At 50.0% G+C, this 7500-nt stretch overlaps 1 long non-coding RNA gene across 1 annotated transcript in view; it reads left to right on the forward strand.

Moving 5' to 3' along the window:
• The first annotated feature begins 6311 nt into the window (after positions 1 to 6311).
• The window catches only part of LOC123744771 (uncharacterized), a 3016-nt gene continuing 1827 nt past the window's right edge, over positions 6312 to 7500 (forward strand). Inside the window, exon 1 of the long non-coding RNA XR_014378928.1 lies at positions 6312 to 7500. This exon is cut by the window's right edge and continues 1123 nt beyond it. This is a non-coding gene — a long non-coding RNA (uncharacterized LOC123744771).

Below are 7500 nucleotides of genomic sequence, written 5' to 3' on the forward strand. Positions count from 1 at the left end.
ACTGAGTGTATGTAAACTTCTGACACAGTGAATTATAAGTGAAATAATCTGTCTGTAAACAATTGTTGGAAAAATTACTTGTGTAGATGTCCTAATCGACTTGCCAAAACTATAGCTTGTTAACAAGAAATTTGTTTTAATGAGTTTTAATGACTCCAACCTAAGTGTATGTAAACTTCAACTGTAGTTTTTAACAGCGGAGATTTGTATAAACCTTGCTGTCTGTCTCGCCGACATTTACAACATTGTTTCAATATTTAAATTAGATCGCCAGCTGTCTCATAATAATGTGTATGGGTCGGGCGTCGGGACGAGACCGGCAGGCAGTGAGTCAGACCGGCAGGCAGGCAGCGAGTCAGACCGGCAGGCAGGCAGAAAGTCAGACCGGCAGGCAGTGAGTCAGACCGGCAGGCAGGCAGCGAGTCAGACCGACAGGCAGGCAGCGAGTCAGACCGACAGGCAGGCAGCGAGTCAGACCGACAGGCAGGCAGCGAGTCAGACCGGCAGGCATGCAGCGAGTCAGACCGGCAGGCAGGCAGCGAGTCAGACCGGCAGGCATGCAGCGAGTCAGACCGGCAGGCATGCAGCGAGTCAGACCGGCAGGCAGGCAGCGAGTCAGACCGGCAGGCAGGCAGCAAGTCAGACCGGCAGGCAGGCAGCGAGTCAGACTGGCAGGCAGCGAGTCAGACCGGCAGGCGTCAGACCGGCAGGCAGCGAGTCAGACCGGCAGGCAGCGAGTCAGACCAGCAGGCGTCAGACCGGCAGGCAGCGAGTCAGACCGGCAGGCAGCGAGTCTCAGCCAGTTGGAATCAGCTGGCATCATTTTTATGGATATCTACAAAAAAAATGTAAATTGAAATAATTTCTAATGAAACAGAGTGCAGCTAGTTAGTCTTTCCAGCTTCAGTTTGAAGTGATTGTGTTAGCTGTGTTGTTAGCTGTGTTGTTGGCTAGCTCCTCTGAACAACAATGTCCTGATGAGTGAGCACATTTTTCTACACCAGGTGAAAAGCTACTTCTGGCTGCACTTTTTGATGTGACAGTAAGTTCGCCCTAGTTGGCTAGGCTAGCAAGCAACTAGCAAGCAAGGGATAAGAACATTACCAGCCATTATGGCAGTGGAACACTTAGATTAAAACGACTGGGTCGCGTCCATTGATACAGAACAAAAAGACTGAACGACTGGGTCGCGTCCATTGATACAGAACTAAAAGACTGAACGACTGGGTCGCGTCCATAGATAGAGAACCAAAAGACTGAACGACTGGGTCGCGTCCATTGATACAGAACCAAAAGACTGAACGACTGGGTCGTCCATTGATACAGAACCAAAAGACTGAACGACTGGGTTGCGTCTCTGCAACCGAACCGATAGAACGAACGATCATCCGGCTTCGGTAGAAACCATAGATTTGTATCAGGACCATATCTTGTGGAAGGATGAAATAGTATCAATAATAAATTAATCTTAACAACGTTTTTAATATAAATACAGTACCAGTAAAAATGTTGGACACATCTACTCATTCCAGGGTTTTCCCTTATTTTTGTTATTTTCTACATTGTAGAATAATAGTGAAGACATCAAAACTATAATATAACACATATGGAATCATGTAGTAACCAAAAAAGTGTTAAACAAATCAAAACATAATTGAGATTCTTCAAAGTAGCCACCCTTTCTTTGCCTTGATGATAGCTTTGCACACTCTTGGCATTCTCGCAACCAGTTCATGAGGAATGCTTTTCCAACAGTCTTGAAGGAGTTCCCACATATGCTGAGCACTTGTTGGCTGCTTTTCCTTCACTCTGCGGTCCAACTCATCCCAAACCATCTCAATTGGGTTGAAGCCGGGTGATTGTGGAGGCCAGGTCATCTGATGCAGCACTCCATCACTCTCCTTCTTGGTCAAATAGCCCTTACACAGCCTGGATGTGTGTTGGGTCATTGTCCTGTTGAAAACAAATGGATAGTCCCACTAAGCACAAACCAGATGGGATGGCGTATCGCTGCAGAATGCTGTGGTAGCCATGCTGGTTAAGTGAGCCTTGAAATCTAAATAAATCACTGACAGTGTCACCAACAAAGGACCCCCACACCACAACACCTCCTCCTCCATGCTTCACGGTGGGAAATACACATGTGGAGATCAGCCGTTCACCTACTCTGCATCTCACAAAGACACAGTGGTTGGAACCAAAAATCTCAAATTTGGACTCATCAGAACAAGGACAGATTTCCACCGGTCTAACGTCCATTGCTCGTGTTTCTTGACCCAAGCAAGTCTCTTCTTCTTATTGGTGTCCTTTAGTAGTGGTTTCTTTGCAGCAGTTTGACCATGAAGGCCTGATTCACACAGTCTCACCTGAACAGTTGATGTTGAGATGTGTCTGTTGCTTGAACTCTGTGATTTATTTGGGCTGCAATTTCTGAGGCTGGTAACTCTGGGTCTTCCTTTCCCGTAGCGGTCCTCATGAGAGCCAGTTTCATCATAGCGCTTGATGGTTTTTGTGACTGCACTTGAAGAAACGTTCAAAGTTCTTGAAATTTTCCAGATTCACTGACCTTCATGTCTTAAAGTAACGATGGACTGTCGTTTCTCTGTTCTTGCCATAATTATGGACTTGGTCTTTTGGCTATCTTCTGTATACCACCCCTACCTTGTCACAACACAACTGATTGGCTCAAACGCATTAAGAAGGAAAGTTAACAAATTAACAAGGCACACCTGTTAATTGAAATGCATTCCAGGTGACTACCTCATGAAGCTGGTTGAGAGAATGCCAAGAGTGTGCAAAGCTGTCATCAATGCGAAGAAAGGGTGGCTACTCTGAAAAATCAAAAATATATTTTGATTTGTTTATTAACACTTTTTTGGTTACTACATGACTCCATATGTGTTATTTCATAGTTTTGATGTCTTCACTATTATTCTACAATGTAGAAAATAGTAAAAATAAAGAAAAACCCTTGAATAAGTAGGTGTGTCCAAACTTTTGACTGGTACTGTACATATGAACACACACACACACACACACCTGGATTTACGTTGGAAATCAGTCACCCTCTGACCTTAGCATGAAGGAGCGATCATAGACATGATGACTGAGGAAACGTCACATTATGTAAATATCACCATGGTGACTGAGGAAACATCACATTATGTACAATATCACCATGGTGACTGAGGAAACATCACGTTATGTACAATATCACCATGGTGACTGAGGAAACATCACATTATGTAAATATCACCATGGTGACTGAGGAAACATCACATTATGTAAATATCACCATGGTGACTGAGGAAACATCACATTATGTAAATATCACCATGGTGACTGAGGAAACATCACATTATGTAAAGAATATTCATCACAGAAAAGTACAATATATTTCTGTTACGTACACTACACTACACATTTGTTCACGAGAGATGACATGGGGACATACTGTAGAGTAGCCTGTCTATGGCACTCTCTGTGGTCCTCTGGGTGGGATGGTCTGGAGTGACCCGACAGGGGGGACGGAGTCCCGTAGAGTCCGTGTGAAGGTCGTGACAAGGACACGAAAGGGAGGTAGTAGGAATCCTAACGGCCATGACAGACTGTAGGGGACAACGCAGGAGCAGGAGAGACTGTAGGGGACAACGCAGGAGCAGGACAGGCTGTAGGGGACAACACAGGAGCAGGACAGGCTGTAGGGGACAACGCAGGAGCAGGACAGACTGTAGGGGACAACACAGGAGCAGGACAGGCTGTAGGGGACAACACAGGAGCAGGACAGGCTGTAGGGGACAACACAGGAGCAGGACAGACTGTAGGGGTCAACACAGGAGCAGGACAGACTGTAGGGGACAACACAGGAGCAGGACAGACTGTAGGGGACAACACAGGAGCAGGACAGACTGTAGGGGACAACACAGGAGCAGGACAGGCTGTAGGGGACAACACAGGAGCAGGACAGACTGTAGGGGACAACACAGGAGCAGGACAGACTGTAGGGGACAACACAGGAGCAGGACAGACTGTAGGGGACAACACAGGAGCAGGACAGACTGTAGGGGACAACACAGGAGCAGGACAGGCTGCAGGGGACAACACAGGAGCAGGACAGGCTGTAGGGGACAACACAGGAGCAGGACAGACTGTAGGGGACAACACAGGAGCAGGACAGGCTGTAGGGGACAACACAGGAGCAGGACAGACTGTAGGGGACAACACAGGAGCAGGACAGGCTGTAGGGGACAACACAGGAGCAGGACAGGCTGTAGGGGACAACACAGGAGCAGGACAGACTGTAGGGGACAACACAGGAGCAGGACAGGCTGTAGGGGACAACACAGGAGCAGGACAGACTGTAGGGGTCAACACAGGAGCAGGACAGACTGTAGGGGACAACACAGGAGCAGGACAGACTGTAGGGGACAACACAGGAGCAGGACAGGCTGTAGGGGACAACACAGGAGCAGGACAGGCCAAGAGACATTCACAATTACAGGACGCCTACAGAGCAGTGCTGCCTCCAATGCAGATACACCAATCAGAGTCAATCCCTGTCCTCTGGATGTATCCATCAATCTAAACTACAGCAGCTCTACCTTCAGAGAGGGACGGCTGCTCTCTCTGGGGATCTAACTACAGCAGCCCTACCTTCAGAGAGGGACGGCTGCTCTCTCTGGGAATCTAACTACAGCAGCTTGCCTTCAGAGAGGGACGGCTGCTCTCTCTGGGGATCTAACTACAGCAGCCCTACCTTCAGAGAGGGACGGCTGCTCTCTCTGGGAATCTAACTACAGCAGCTCTACCTTCAGAGAGGGACGGCTGCTCTCTCTGGGAATCTAACTACAGCAGCTTGCCTTCAGAGAGGGACGGCTGCTCTCTCTGGGGATCTAACTACAGCAGCCCTACCTTCAGAGAGGGACGGCTGCTCTCTCTGGGAATCTAACTACAGCAGCTCTACCTTCAGAGAGGGACGGCTGCTCTCTCTGGGGATCTAACTACAGCAGCTCTACCTTCAGAGAGGGACGGCTGCTCTCTCTGGGGATCTAACTACAGCAGCCCTACCTTCAGAGAGGGACGGCTGCTCTCTCTGGGGATCTAACTACAGCAGCTCTACCTTCAGAGAGGGACGGCTGCTCTCTCTGGGGATCTAACTACAGCAGCCCTACCTTCAGAGAGGGACGGCTGCTCTCTCTGGGGATCTAACTACAGCAGCTTGCCTTCACAGAGGGACGGCTGCTCTCTCTGGGGATCTAACTACAGCAGCTTGCCTTCACAGAGGGACGGCTGCTCTCTCTGGGAATCTAACTACAGCAGCTTGCCTTCACAGAGGGACGGCTGCTCTCTCTGGGGATCTAATAGAAATGGCACAGAAAGAAAAGAGAAATGGAGAGTCACTCATAACAGAGGGGTGTAGAGAGATAGAGAGGGATGTAGAGAGGTGTAGAGAGGGTGAGAGTGGTGTAGAGAGGATGAGGGGTGTAGAGAGGTGTAGAGAGAGAGGGGAGAGGTGTAGAGAGATAGAGAGGGATGTAGAGAGGTGTAGAGAGGGTGAGAGTGGTGTAGAGAGGATGAGGGGTGTAGAGAGGTGTAGAGAGAGAGGGGAGAGGTGTAGAGAGATAGAGAGGGATGTAGAGGGGTGTAGAGAGGGTGAGAGTGGTGTAGAGAGGATGAGGGGTGTAGAGAGGTGTAGAGAGAGAGGAGATAGGTGTAGAGAGATAGAGAGGGATGTAGAGGGGTGTAGAGAGGGTGAGAGTGGTGTAGAGAGGATGAGGGGTGTAGAGAGGTGTAGAGAGAGAGGGGAGAGGTGTAGAGAGGGTGAGGGGTGTAAAGGGGGTGAGAGGCAGCAGAGAGGGGTGTAGAGAGGGTGAGAGGGGTATAGAGAGGGGTGTAGAGAGAGAGAGGCGTGTAGAGAGGGAGAGAGGGGTGTAGAAAGGGGTGTGGAGAGGGTGAGAGTGGTGTAGAGGAAGAGAGGGAGAGAGGGGTGTAGAGAGATAGAGAGGGGTGTAGAGGGGGTGAGAGGGGTGTAGAGGGTGAGAGGGGTGTAGAGAGGGAGAGAGGGGTGTAGAGAGGGAGAGAGGGGTGTAGAGATAGAGAGGGAGAGAGGGGTGTAGAGAGATAGAGAGGGGTGTAGAGGGGGTGAGAGGGGTGTAGAGGGTGAGAGGGGTGTAGAGAGGGAGAGAGGGGTGTAGAGAGGGAGAGAGGGGTGTAGCGAGGGAGAGAGGGGTGTAGCGAGGGAGAGAGGGGTGTAGAGATAGAGAGGGGGTGAGAGGGGTGTAGAGAGGGAGAGAGGGGTGTAGAGAGGGAGAGAGGGGTGTAGAGAGGGAGAGAGGGGTGTAGAGAGATAGAGAGGGGTGTAGAGGGGGTGAGAGGGGTGTAGAGAGGGAGAGAGTGGTGTAGAGGGGGAGAGAGGGGTGTAGAGAGATAGAGAGGGGTGTAGAGAGGGAGAGAGGGGTGTAGAGAGGGAGAGAGGGGTGTAGAGAGGGAGAGAGTGGTGTAGAGAGGGAGAGAGGGGTGTAGAGAGGGAGAGAGTGGTGTAGAGAGGGAGAGCGGAGTGTAGAGAGGGTGAAGAGAGGGTGAGAGAGGGGCTAGACCCTGCTGCCTGCGTGGCAGCGATGACTCATCCCACTAAGAGAAGCTACTCCTGCAGGACACCGTCCGCTCCCCGTTGACCAAATATAGACAGGCTATTTTCTCCTCCGTCTGCAGCCACTTAGGGGGATTGCCATGTACCTACGAGACTCTCTCTCTCTCTCATAGACAGGATGGGAATGTTTAAACAACCATGCCATCATAACATAAAGCAATTCTTCATTGAAAGCGGTGACGGACTCCATATTCAGCCGATGTCACCATTTGTCCTTTCGTGTTGGGAGAGAAAGCTGAAGGGTATATACAGTCTGTTACAAACCACAACATGTCACAGCAACCTGGTATGTGCTGTTATGGACATTCTGATCTACATGCTGAGACAGGAATACCGGGCACCGCCTGCTGTTATGGACATTCTGATCTACATGCTGAGACAGGAATACCGGGCACCGCCTGCTGTCATGGACATTCTGATCTACATGCTGAGACAGGAATACTGGGCACCGCCTGCTGTTATGGACATTCTGATCTACATGCTGAGACAGGAATACCGGGCACCGCCTGCTGTTATGGACATTCTGATCTACATGCTGAGACAGGAATACCGGGCACCGCCTGCTGTCATGGACATTCTGATCTACATGCTGAGACAGGAATACCGGGCACCGCCTGCTGTTATGGACATTCTGATCTACATGCTGAGACAGGAATACCGGGCACCGCCTGCTGTTATGGACATTCTGATCTACATGCTGAGACAGGAATACCGGGCACCGCCTGCTGTCATGGACATTCTGATCTACATGCTGAGACAGGAATACCGGGCACCGCCTGCTGTTATGGACATTCTGATCTACATGCTGAGACAGGAATACCGGGCACCGCCTGCTGTTATACTAACTAACT

Source organism: Salmo salar, chromosome 09 (genome assembly GCF_965601325.2).
Source record: "Salmo salar chromosome 09, fSalSal1, whole genome shotgun sequence".
NCBI classification, from domain to species: Eukaryota; Metazoa; Chordata; class Actinopteri; order Salmoniformes; family Salmonidae; genus Salmo; species Salmo salar.